The sequence below is a fragment of the Rattus norvegicus genome, chromosome 20 (genome assembly GCF_021556685.1).
Source record: "Rattus norvegicus strain SHRSP/BbbUtx chromosome 20, alternate assembly SHRSP_T2T, whole genome shotgun sequence".
Lineage (NCBI taxonomy): Eukaryota > Metazoa > Chordata > Mammalia > Rodentia > Muridae > Rattus > Rattus norvegicus.
The window spans coordinates 53,274,464-53,288,390 of record NC_141553.1 but is presented as its reverse complement, the minus strand read 5'-3'; the positions used below and the strand labels follow the sequence as shown (position 1 = coordinate 53,288,390).

At 38.2% G+C, this 13,927-nt stretch overlaps 1 long non-coding RNA gene across 16 annotated transcripts in view; it reads right to left on the bottom strand.

Moving 5' to 3' along the window:
• Nucleotides 1–13,927, bottom strand: part of LOC120098847 (uncharacterized) — a 230,891-nt gene that overhangs the window by 173,934 nt on the left and 43,030 nt on the right. For 7 of the 16 annotated variants that reach the window (XR_015645303.1, XR_015645302.1, XR_015645308.1 and 4 more), the window contains 4 exons: nt 7,615–7,825; nt 6,222–6,359; nt 4,065–4,168; nt 3,447–3,561 (listed from right to left, as the gene is read on the bottom strand). This is a non-coding gene — a long non-coding RNA (uncharacterized LOC120098847). Of the gene's footprint in view, nt 1–1,587; nt 2,218–3,446; nt 3,562–4,064; nt 4,169–6,221; nt 6,360–7,067; nt 7,826–9,320; nt 9,453–13,927 lie in introns of those variants that run through there. The other 9 variants (XR_015645318.1, XR_015645305.1, XR_015645317.1 and 6 more) reach the window with 7 other exon arrangements.

Genomic DNA, 13,927 nt, shown 5'->3' with positions numbered 1-13,927 from the left:
GATTGATAGGTGATAGATGGATGATAGATGATGGACAAGTTGATATAGATAGATGATAGATAATAGATATAAATAGATGATTGATAGATGGATGATAGATAAACACTACTTGATAGATAAACAGATATGATACATAAATTGACAACAGATGAGAGAGGAGATAGTTAAATACATCTATGTATTTATAGATAACAGGTAGATAGATTATAGATAATTGATAACAAATTTTATTCTACTTCCTTTTTCAATAATTTGGGAAATTACAATTAATAATATATGAATAAAATAAACTTAATAGAACATATACAGCTATTTTTCTTCCTAATAAACTTCAGACCAATTGCCTAGAGATCAGATTTGTTTCAGAATTTCCAGGTCAAGTTGTTTCTGTCCTGCCCTTCAGAGATCCCCATACAGATGCTGTCCACACTTATGGCCACTAAGGCTCTGAAGGCTGCTCACCATATATATATATATATATGTATATATATACATATATATATATATATACATATATATATATATATCCATGAAGAAAAGGGAAAGGGGGAGGGCAGTTCAGATATGGGAGGAGATGAGGAAATACAGAGGATCAGGAATTTGAAAGTAGGTGTATAACAGTAGGGGAAGGGAACTGGGGTTAACCACTAGAAAGTCCCACATGCCAGGGACCCCAACAGATTCCCAGGATCCAACAGGAAGCCAAAATACCCAACAAAGGGGAGATAGAACCTGTAGAGACCACATCCAGTGGATAGGCACAACCTCCGGTTTAGGGATGTTGCCATCCACCCATCTCACAAATATTAATCCAGAATTCCTCCTGTCAAAAATGCAGGGACAAAGAGTGGAGCAGAAACTGAAGGAAAGGCCATCCAAAGACTGTCCCATCTAGGGGGTCCACCTTATCTAATGACACCAAACCCAGACACTATTGCTGATGCCAAGAAGTGCTTACTGAGAGGGGCCTGGTATAGCTGTCCCCTGAGATGATTTGCCAGAGCAAGAGCAATACAGATGGATGCGGATGTACACTGCCAAACATTGGACTGAGCAAGGGGACCCCGATGAAGGAGTTTGGGCAAGGACTGTAAGAGCTGAAGTGGTTTGCAACTCCATAGGAAGATCAACAATATCAATCAACCAGATCTCCCAAAGCTCCCAGGGACTAAACCACCCACCAAAGTGTACAGGATATCTGGCATAGAATTGCCTTATCTGGCATCATTGGGAGGAGAGTCCTTTGGTACTGTGGAGGCTTGATGACCCAGGGTGATGACCCAGCTTGATGACTCATCAAGCTGGGGCACTGAGGCAGGAGTGGGTAGGCAGGTGGAGTAGCATCCCTATAGAGGTACCGAGGAGGGAAGGGATAGGGAGCTTGTGGAGGGGAAACTGGGAAGAGGGATAACACTTGAAATGCAAGTAAATAAAATAACCAATAAAAATGAAATAGAAAGAAAAATACGAATTGCTAAGCATTGATCCTCCTATTGTTGCAGTGTTCAGAGCTTGAGGCCTGCTGAAAGAACACTATAAACTTGGAAACAAAGTCTTTATGGTGTAAACATCATATCTGGCTATATATAAGGAGAAGGGCTGCTTTATATGGAGGAAATTTTATACCAGGGAAAATACAGCAGATCTTGGTCACAGAATCGTAATCAAATTTAGAGTAAATCATAATAGTCTGAATCTATTTCCTTGATGCACACAACATTCACAAATGTCCACACATAATATGAAATAAAAAATTGATTTACTTAAGATATATTATGGGTTCAGATGCAGATATGTGTGTAATACACCCTGTATATATGTATGTATGTATGCATGTATATATGCTTCACATGTGTTGTGATTATCAACATTGTAGTTAGAATAATCTTCTTTTAAATTTTTTGCAATAATAATTTATTTTTTGCTTTATTTCTTAATGCATAATATTGTCATTATATCTGGAAGGTTATTCAAATGTACTTAATCTCTTTGGCCACTAATTAATATTTCAGCATTTTTGAGATATTTCAATATTTAATTCTTTTACACCATTTTTGAGCATATACACACACACACACACACACACACACACACACACACACACACACACACACACATATATATATATATATCATTTTATTTTTGGAAATTGTTCATTTACTTTTTAAGTCCCGAAGTTGATCTGGATCTTTGAAAACAAGAGTGGAAATGATGAGTCTACAACAAGAAACAAAATCCAGGGTTTTTTCTTGGATTTATTGCCCATTAGCCATCGCAAAAAATATTGACCTTAGGTCTTTATGAGATTTAATAATCTTGAATTCGTTTAGGACTGTCATTTTTATTCTTAACCTTCTTAATTACAAGCCATATTTTTATGAGTTTCCAGTCTGTGTTTTAAAGCACACCTACATGCATTTAATGCACACGATTCAGCAGCCTTTCCTCCTATTCAATTATTAAGAGCATTTTATTTTAATTTGCAAAATAATGATACTTTGGTTAAGGATAAACAAGGTGTTGTAAATAAGGACCAGAGTTCTTACAGCATTTGAAGTGTGGGAAAAAGGAAGTGAGCTAAAGTGCTTTATTAACTATACTCACATGTCATCATCAGCTCCGGCAACATCTTAAAAGGAATTTTTAACCAGCTTTGCTATTACTGTAATCTGCTACAAAGTAATCTTTGGTGAAATTCTTTCTAGCAGCGAAGCGTGATTGTGTAAGCCATTAGAAGTCATGAAAGAGGAGCTCGTGGGGAATATTCTAACAGGAATTCCTCAATGCCTGCAACTTGTTGTCCTTTCTAAATCACCATTAACTTCTAAAACGCTACAAATTTTCCAACCTACTCTGAAAGCATCAATCAGGAATCTTTGAGAGACAAGAATGAGCCATCCTCTGAGGAATTTCAGACTAGAAAATGTAATGTTGTTTGTGTGATGAATATGACACAGAAAGGAGGCTTATATATTAATTGATTTGATTCCAGAACAACATAATGCGTAATGCATAATGGCAGTAGTAGGAACTTACACTGTGTTCAAGTTATCCAGAAGGGCCATAACTTCATCCCTTTCGTCTCTGCCTCAGTCCTGACTAAATGCTGCCTTTCTGTGCACCAAGAGAATGTCATGTACACAGTAACGAGATAGCTAAGGCCTGCCTTAACCCTACCTGTTCAAGAGAGCAAAACACTTCATTTAATTCTTTCAGCTAAGATTTCCATGCTGTCTTCAGTGTTTAGGTTTTTTTGTTCTGTTTTCTTTTGGTTTTTTTGTTTGTTTTTCGTTTGTTTGTTTGTTTGTTGTTTTTAAGAGACAGAGTCTTATACTGCCCAGGCCATTTTCCAGCTCAATCTCATGAACGCCCACCTCTCTGGCAGGTGTACACATTCTAATTAGGGAATAGAGTACAGTTGGAATCATTTACTACAGAAATCTCACCCATATAAGAAAGTATGCTGTGATCCATGTCACTTCATTTCCTCAGTCTTTTGAAAATGACGATCATTTCCTTCTTCCTTATACAGTATGTCCCTTCCAGATTTTGGCATGTGTCCTATTTAATTTGAGAAAACGGTAATCAGGCCAATTTCCCCCTCCCCCAGAGGAACCATATCTCATCATTTTGCCTCTGACAATTAGAGTTTCACTTCAGTCTAAATGACATTTTCTTATAGAAATCAAACTGTGTTGGAATAAAACAATTATCTAAGACATGATACCCCTGCATCCTACCTAGCCTTAATGTCCATGCCAACAAGCCAAAACGAGCACCAGTGTCCTGGGCCTCAACAATCATGGTTATTCGATTTCTTGGTTGTTCTGTGAAGAGCATTTCTAATCTTAGACTCTGAATTAAGTCTCACTTTCTCCACTACCCCATGGATGAAAACCCATGATACTTTGTACCTACCTGCACATGGACTCAAACACTTACACATAAAACTGACACACTTCTCTCTCCTTTCCTACTGTCTTCTAGAAATCTATGTCGGCCTTACATTTGTTAAACATTTTGCCTGAAAAAAAAAACCTTACCTCCCGTAAATTCCTACTTACCGAATGATTTGAATGCTCTAACTATGGTATACACAGATGATAACACTTAAGTTCAGAGATATGAACGGCACAAGTTTTCGAATTCTCTTGGAAATTCAATACCTCTAAAACAATAAAATGTGAATTTTTTAAAAATACAAGTAAAAATTCTTTTAACACTTGAGGCTATTATTTCATTTTTCAAAATTCAATTTCAATGCATGCCTACGAAAATCGGAATGCATCTTCATAATGAATCCTAAAATAGGTTAAACGTAATGCTGATCCTAAACTACCTTATTAGCATATTGCCATAGCCAAGCAAATGGTGATTAGGTATTAAATGATTTATATTCCACCAAATGCAGTAGTTGTGGACTGTTTTAAAATAAAAGCAATTTTCCAACAAATGTCACCAGAATCTGAAAGAATTAAAGAATGAAGCTCAACCTCCTTCCTTCAGTGAGCCCGGAGTTTGGCTCTCTGCTTTTAAGTGAAACACCTCAAGGATCTGCTACACTGAGAAGCATTTCTAGGTCATTGCACGTGGGGACAGGAACTGACTTAAAGAAGCTTCACGGTGTATTTGGGAAGTGTAGTCAAATCTTCTGTGCTCTGATTGTTGTGACAAACACATGCATAAGCGTTTCTCAAAAACCTCAAAACTGTCAGAGAGAGTGAGCTTTACTTCATTTAAATGGATGGATAAGGGAACAGGTTAAACCTGAAGAGTGTAGGCCACATCCCCTAAATGAAGTTAAACTATTTTTGATGATGTGTGGTGGGTTATAAACATTCCATATAGATAAATCGAAACGAATCTGTATCCTTTGCAGAATTATAAAATAATCCATGTATTATACACAGTCCTCATGTTAGGACAAAGCATCTATGTTCGTAGTACTGTGACTGTGAGGTATATACTTCAATACTAAATTTATTTATTTTTAGTTTACTGATATTCTTAATATTAATAACACTAAAGTTATAGAAAATATACTACTTTTAATGACTAAAATCTTTGTTTCACTAATATGACAACGTCCCTGAACTAATCACTTCATGCCTTTCCAATGCCCAACATATAATAAAGACAATATTTCATCAATATTTCTTTGTAAAACCATTTCATAATTTAAATACATACAAATTAAAATATATACTTCTCAATCTATAGGAATTGTGTCATATATCCAATGCTTTCCTTAAAATTACAAATGGAAGAGTTTATATCAGAAATGTAAGCCCAATTTATTGGAGTTAGAATGTTGCATTAGACTGGATAGAAGTTACATTTTACTTTGATATGGCTTATTGGCTTGTATTTTTAAATTCCTCTGTAACAACTCCTTCCTGGGATCTATCACCATCTTCGAAGGTTTTGAGCCTGATGTCTTAGCAAAGGTTTAAACTCTGTCAATCATTCAGCAATCAGGTTGCCACTGCTTGGAAAAGCTTTAACTGAAAATAAGTCATAAATCAAGAGAAAGACTCCCAGAAGATGGAAAGATAAGTCTAAACCAAGGAAGATTGATCTTGATTCTGTTTTCTGTTAGTTTTTTTTTTAACTGTAACACTACTTATTCTCTCTTCCCCAATTTAGCTGAAATTCATTACAATAACAGTCAGCTATACAGAATGGAATATTTCCCAGAGAGTGACAGGGATTTCAATCTTTTAAAATCACATTTCCTAAGGACATAGGACTTCCTTCTGTGCACTGTCTGCTTTTGGAATTAGGCAACAGGTAGGTCAACTCCTTCAGCTGATTGGAAAGCTGAAAGTATTCACCCTCTGCCCCAATCTCAGACCCACGTTGCTTTCTCCAAATGTATATCCTTCAAATAAATTAAACCTGTAAGAGTTGGAGAAGCAGTCTCAGCCTGATAAAAGGCAGCGGTAGTGACTGCATGGTGTCCATTCTGTAAATTCCTCAGCCCCATACACTGTTCTCAGGAGTTCGGCTGAGGTCTTTGCTAGAGACTCTCATAATTTCTTTTCAATACAGAGACACCACAGAATTGTTACCGTAATACAGAAAGGTTCTTCACAGTCACTCAGAGAGGGTAAGGATCCATCACGGCAAATCGTATTTACTGTCTTCTGAGTACCAGACTGCAATAGGCACTAGACGCCTCAGAGAGCAGAACATGTTACACGGCCCATTTTCCATCCTACCTTTGAAATAATTGGCTGATTCTAATAAACGTTCCTCTTTTTTTTAATCTCACGATGTCGCTTTTCTTTTTCCTCCTTGACCCGCTGTGCGCAGTCTTTGTTGTGAGCCCACATCTGTGTATGCTGACATTTCCTTCCCTGTAAGGTGTCAAATAGAGGGTTTGTTTCTTCTTTTTTTCCCTGGGTGATTTAATGCATTTACTTTGCCTTCACTTGCATCAATAGAGAGACAATACACTCAATGATTCAGCTTTTCTTAGAATCTTTGAATATTCAAGGAGACAAGACCCTCAAACAGTGATCGAAATTGAAACTACTCTTGAAAATCCTCACAGTTGTCTCCTGAGAAAACAATTCCTGGAAATGATGAGGCCAATTTTATTTTCTTGAAAACTATGTGAGATATCTGGCTTGTATTTGGGATCTGTGCTATAGGGAACACAACCTGTTGTAATGTAGTAAGATGGTATAGTCTCACCAACCAGGCAGCATACACTGGCTGAGATGAGGCCCCCAACACATGTATAGCAAAGGACTGGGTTCAGTCAGAGAAGATACATTTAACCCTCAAGAGACTGGAGGCCCCAGAAGCTTAGAGGTCTGGCGGGGTGGGTGGGGTGGGAACATCCTTGTGGAGACAGGGGTACAGGGAGAAGTGTGGGCGAGGGGAGGGCAGGGAGGAGGTATGGGATGCGGAACTCTGAGGGGAGTAAAATCTGGAGTGTAAAAATTAATTAACTAATTAATTAATTTTAATTCAAAGATGATATAATCTTAAATATCAAAAGGGTGGTTTACTAGGAAAGAAGGTCAGATCTGAGGCTGAGTTAGAGTCAGTGGATTCACCTGTACAGCCTGCTGTCATCTGGGTCATTTGCTGGAGAACAGGCAGATTCCCAAACTATTTAAACTGGTATGTACTTTGTGTGTGTGTGTGTGTGTGTGTGTGTGTGTGTGTGTGTGTGTGTGTGTGTACCTGTGTGTGCACTCACGTATACATGTGGACATGTGTGTTACACACACATGCATGCCTACTTGAGTGTGTATCTGTGTCTGCAAATGCATTCTTGAGTGTATTTTTGTACATATGTGTATGAATGCATGTGCATGAGTGTCTGTGTGTGTGTGTGTGTGAGCGTGTGCATGCTCACTCATATGTCATAAAGCAATATTATCTTCAACATAAGCCTTTGGTTACGTTTCCAGAGTTTTTGACCCACTCACAAGAACACTTAAGAGCCATTTGAAGTAACATGGGGTCGCTGCAAGTAGTTGGTAATCATTAGCAGCATGAATGAATCTGAAGAAACTAAATCGTCTGTGAAGGAGTACTGAGCTTCTGAGCATATCTATGAGGGACTAAGGCTTAGTTAATTTACATGAGAAGACCCACGCCCAAAGTTGAAGGGACCATTTCGTGGGCCAGGATTCTGGACTGTTTAAAATGGAGAAAACATGCAGAGCTGTAGAATGCAATATCTTTTTCAACTGCAGATGTGATGTGACCAGCGCTTTATGATCCTATTTTCTTGACTTTCCATCATTAAGCTGTAAACCAATGGGAACCCTTTCTTCCTCAGGTTGTCTTTGCCAAAGGTATTCAACTGCAGAAACAGAAAATGAAACCAGATAGCATCAAAACCTGAAGACTGATTAATTGGTTTTTTTTTCCTCCATCTTTATTAACTTGGGTATTTCTTATTTACATTTCGATTGTTATTCCCTTTCCTGGTTTCCAGGCAAACATCCCCCTAACCCCTCTCCTTCTCTATGGGTGTTCCCCTCCCCATCCTCCCCCCATTACCGCCCTCCCCTCAACAATCACATTCACTGGGGGTTCAGTCTTGGCAGGACCAAGGGCTTCCCCTTCCACTGGTGATCTTACTAGGCTATTCATTGCTATGAGGTTGGAGCCCAGGGTCAGTCCATGTATAGTCTTTGGGTAGTGGCTTAGTCCCTGAAAGCTCTGGTTGGTTGGCATTGTTGTTCATATGGGGTCTCAAGCACCTTCAAGCTCTTTCAGTCCTTTTTCTGATTCCTTCCACTGGGGTCCCGTTCTCAGTTCAGTGGTTTAATGATGGCATTCGCCTATGTATTTGCTGTATTCTGGCTGTGTCTCTCAGGAGAGATCTACATCCGGTTCCTGTTGGCCTGCACTTCTTTGCTTCATCCATCTTGTCTAATTGGGTGGCTGTATATGTATGGGCCACATGTGGGGCAGGCTCTGAATGGGTGTTCCTTCTGCCTCTGTTCTAAACTTTGCCTCCCTATTCCCTGCCCAGGGTATTCTTGTTCCCTTTTAGAACCTTTTCCAATTCAATAAGAGCCACATATTTCTATTACCTATTGAGGAAAAGAAAATTATAATGTTTTATTCTTTCCTATTTGGTTTAAAATTTATTAAAACCATTCACAAGTGTAAGACTACTTCTGTCTCTAAAATGTATTTGGGATCTGTTCTCACTTGTCCATCTGCGCCTGGTGACTCCAATCCAAGCCAGGACATTTGCTCTCCATGTTTACAAATGTGCCCACTAGGGATCACAGACACGGACACCCAGACTCCTCATTGACTGCATGAAAGAAAGAATATTTTAAGCATTTGTTTGCTTCTTGTGTGTGTGTGTGTGTGTGTGTGTGTGTGTGTGTGTGTGTGTGTGTGTGTGTCTGTGTCTGTGTCTGTGTCTGTGTCTGTGTGTCTGTGTGTCTCTGTGACATGGCACAAATGAGGACAAGTTCTTTCCCTCTATCATTTGGGACCAAAGGGAAGAACTCAGGACATCAGGTTTGGGACCAAGCACCTATAGCCTCTAAACGAACCATCTTGCCAGCCCAAGAATAATCATTTTAAGACATAAATTAGATTATGCAAAAGTTCTGCTTGAAAGCCTCAATAATAAAATCGACTCTTAGCCTTAAGAAACCTCTGCTCTCTGACCATTTATTTATATTGAAGAACATTTCAGATTATTTATGGCTATATGACCATTCCTTCTGATAGCCACATGTCCATCACTGCCTGAATTTATTCCCTTCTTGTTCATTAACATTAAACTTCATTGCTATCCCAAAACCTCTTTTACAAAAGAGACAGCTCACCATTTCAGAGTATATATTGCTCATCTAGAGGATTGAAGATTGTTTCATAAGACCTACACCTGATAGTTCACAACCTCCTTTAACTCCAGCTTCAGGAAAATCCGATGCCTCTGAACTTTGCCAGCATCCTCACTCGGAGACACATAGACATAAAGAATTAGAATGAATAAAATCTTTAAAACAAATCTGTTTTCTTCCCTGTACCAATACTGGTTTATATACAATTTTACTGAATAATAATTAACAAACAATAATGACATATTTAAATAATTTTTTATGTGTAACTTTATGAAGCTATCACTAAACCCGAGATATTAAATATGCTCATCACTTCAAAATGTTTTTCTGATCTCTTTGGAAGTGAACTTTTTATCCCTCTCTGTTCATACTTCTCAGCCAATCAATCCCAATCCTAAGCAACTAACTAGTAATCTGTCATTATAGAATAAATTTAAAGTTCCTAGTGTGTGTGTGTGTGTGCTACCTGGAAGAAAAGTGCATCTTGTTAATGAAATCAAGAGGAATTTTTATTATGTCATTCCTGGTAGATAGAATAAAGCTAGTGAAACTAGTTGGAATGGTTCCACACTGCTGAGAACCTGGCAAGGAAATAATGGCCCGTGGACTAGCACAGGGAAGTACGAGGTCTAAGGAGTTGCACCGAGTGGCCTGTTTTCAGACAACTTGCTCAGAATGAAAGTAAGAGAATGCAGGCATCGCAGGGAACCTTCTTGAAAAGCCTATTAGCTAAGGTGAAGAAATGGACTACAATACCAAAGATACACAGGCTTGGGATTCCAGTTCCATTAAGATTTGATATGCTTCTCAATAAGCCAGCATGTATAAAAATATATACTCTATTCATTATTGTGAAAACTTGGGGACGTGTTGATATGTAGTTAAACGCTAAAATCCGGTTAATCAGGAAAGGTCAGCACTAGGTCTTCTCAAGTACTAACCCAATACCTCATCATAATTTTGCAGTTCTCAAATTTACTCAATGCCCCTTAGACCATTTATTTTTCCTTCAGATTAACCCACATTTAATTATGTTTGGAAAAGAGAGGCTTCTAGCCATCATACAGTTAAACAGTTCCTTTTCATATATTTATGCACTTCTTGTGAAAATACAACTTAACATTTGTTTAGTTTGGAAAAGTAAAGGACTGTAAGGAAAATTTTTAAAAGTATCCGTCAGATAATTTAAAAATGTATATTCTTGAAATATCACTGTGGTGGTGAAAATAACAAGCCATAAAATCCCAACAAAAGATTTAAATAGCTTTCTACCGTACTTTTACAAAAGTGGTTGGCAAAATAAAAAATAAAAAAAATAAATAAGAAATCAAAATTTAAATCACCATATGAGAATTCACCTAGTAACTCCATCTATGAGAAAAAAAGCTAGGCCTGTCAGCTTTAAAAAAAAAAATGTCTAATGACATTTTGAAAGAAAATCAGAAAACTTCAAAACTTGTGCTCAATCTACTTCCTTAAATTGAAAGGTGGGAACTGCATCAAAGTGATAAAACCCACAAAATAAAGTTGAAATAAGGAGGCACATCTCCCTGCTTCGTCATTTTCGTGAAAACAGGGAGACTAGTTTCATTTTAAAATGAAACCTTAAAGCGAAGAGTTCTCTGTGGTGAAATACCACAAAAAATTATCAAAAAATTTGAAAAACATCTGAGAAGGATGTATGAAATGACTTCAGCTTGCATTTCTCAGCTAATTCCAGTTACTACAATCAGCCGATGATACCTGTATTGTTAAATTTATTTTGTTTTTATTATATTGTGCGTATTTCACATTTTCTTCTTCTGCAATGTGACTGTTGACACATTCCAATGTCTTTGAAAATTATTCCACAAACCCAAACTTCCTGTATGACCTGCAGCTCCCAAAATATTCCTTCTGTGTAATTATGTGGCCTGTGACTTTGATTGGACTCCATTAACTGCCTAAGGGTGATTTTTTTTGCTGTTGTCCCAAAAGAGTCAATAGATTTCTAGACAAAACAGCCTAATTCTACTTCTTGGTCAAATTTATCTTGGGGTAATTATATTTGGCTCTCCTAAATCTGAGCTGTTCTGTTTTCAGTCTGACTTGATATCCCTCCTGGGTACCAGCATTGTTCTGGTGCTGGGCTGTGAATTGTGTGACAGATGTGGAATCTCACCCTGGGGTGTGATAGAGTGGAAGACGCTGAAGTTGCTACACATCTACTTAAACTCTGTACGATCATTGAAATAAAAGACACGGTGCGAATAAAGGTTGTTTTTCTAAATGAAAGACATGTGGTATTAGGAACATTGGTAGCTCCGCATAGTGGTATCCTTTCCATAGACCCAGTTCATTTGACACTCACTGTAATGTTCATCACGAATAATTTTGAATATATCATTATTAACATCTACGATCTGTAACATTAGATTGAGGCACCAACAAAAATCACACACTGCTGACACCCAGGAGTTGCAGTCCAACACACAAAGACATGGTCTTTTTGGTAATTAGAATTGGTGTAAAAAGAATTGTATGTCCAAGTGGGTAAACCTCTATCTTGCCACAAGGAATGTAAAGTTGTCAGTGAAGAGAACAAAGGGAGATTCACACCCATAAGGCAGGACATTCCAAAGTCCTGATTTCTCTCTGGAGATTTTGTATTCCTTACTTTTAGGTTTTGCATCTTTAATACAAAATAAGGTTCAGACTATATATTTGAAAACCTGTTAGTGAAACTGCTGATTACTCCACCATACAAATACAATTATAGTTAGAAATTTAATTATAACCCACAACATTCATATGTCCACTATCTCAAAATGTAACTTTGTCTTGTAATAGGGTCCTAAAAGACATATATATGTACATTGTCTGAGAGATGTAGATGTGATAAGAGAGGAGATATCTATAGCTACATATATATCTATATATGTATACATATATGCATATACATACGTATACATGTATGCACATACATACATACAAACACACACATTATATCCCCATTGTATATGTCCCCATATAATAGCTTCTATCTGGAATCAACTTCACTGAATAAATGGATTGAAATACAGTTCACACGATGGAATATTATATAACTATGAATGGAAGTCTGCCATTTGTGGAAAAATGAGTAAGGATGAGTGATGTGCCAAGGGAAATGGGTCAGATACAAAAACATGTGTCTTGTGAGATCAGTCATCTTGTGTTGGTTTGAATATAAAATGTCTGCTGTAGGCTCACCTTCTTGAACAGTTTTTTTATTGGTTATTTTATTTATTTACATTTCAAATTTTATCCTCCTTCTCTGTTTCCCCTCCACAAATCCCCATCCCTCCCTCTCTGCTTCTATGAGGGTGCTCCCCCACACACCCACCCTCTCCAACCTCAGTTCCCTAGCATTCCCCTATGCTGGGTCCTCAAGCCTCTACAGGACCAAGGAACTCCCCAACCATTGATGCCAGATAAGGTAATCCTTGGCTATATATGCAGCTGGAGCCATGGGTTCCTCCATGTGTACTCTTTGCTTGGTTTGGTTTATTTTGTGGGAGCTTTGGGGGTTCTAGTTGATTGACACTGTTGTTTTTCCCATGGGGTTGCAAACCCCTTCAGCTCCTTCAGACCGTCCCCTAATTCCTCCACTGGGGTCCCTGTGCTCAGTCCTATGGTTGTTTGCAAGCATCCACATCTGTATTTGTCAGGATCTAGCAAAGCCTCTCGTGGGACAGCTCTATCAGGCTCCTCTCAGCCAGTGCTTCTTGGCATCAGCAATAGTGTCCGGTTTGGGTGTTTGCAGATGGTTTGGTTCCCAATGTGGAGAAGTCTCTGGATGGTTTTTCCTTTAAGGGTTATAAAGTTGACAACCTTGCACAGTTGGATCCTAACTAGAGCAGAGCAAATCTTTGGAATGTTATCGTCCTGCCCAATGTCCTGTCCACTCATTCCTTCCTGACTTCGAATTCAATCCATCCCTGGTGGTTTAAATAGATATGGCCCCCATAGACTATTTTGAATATTTTGTTTGAATGTTTGGCCCATAAGAAACGCCACTATTAGGAGGTGTGGCCTTGTTGCAGTAGTTGTGGCCCTGTTGGAGGAAATGTGTTCCTATGGGGACAGTTTGACATGTCATATGCTCAAGATCCACCAAGTCTGGAAGTTAAGTCTCCTCTTTGCTCCCTACTGATGAAGACGTAGAGCTCTTGTCTCCTACAGCACCAAGTCTGACTACACACAATGCCATGCTTTCTACCATGATGATTATGGACTAAGCCTCTAGAAGCCAACCCCAATTAAGTGTTTTCCTTTAATAAGAGTTGCCTTGCTCATGGTGTCTGGTCACAACAAGAAAACCCAAACTAAGATATCATCCATTGTTCTCTTGCCATGTTGCAACCCCTTACAAAATGGACTGTATCCCTCCAAACTGCAAGTCAAAATAACCACTTTTGTCTTCAGTTGATTTTTGAAATGCATTTGATCACCATAACCAGAAAAGGTAATTAAAACACACATGGATTTGAAAGAATTACAGTCACAGAAAGTAAAATCTGGCTACTTGAGGCTGGTGGAAAAATGTTATCTAAAATGAAAACAGCATG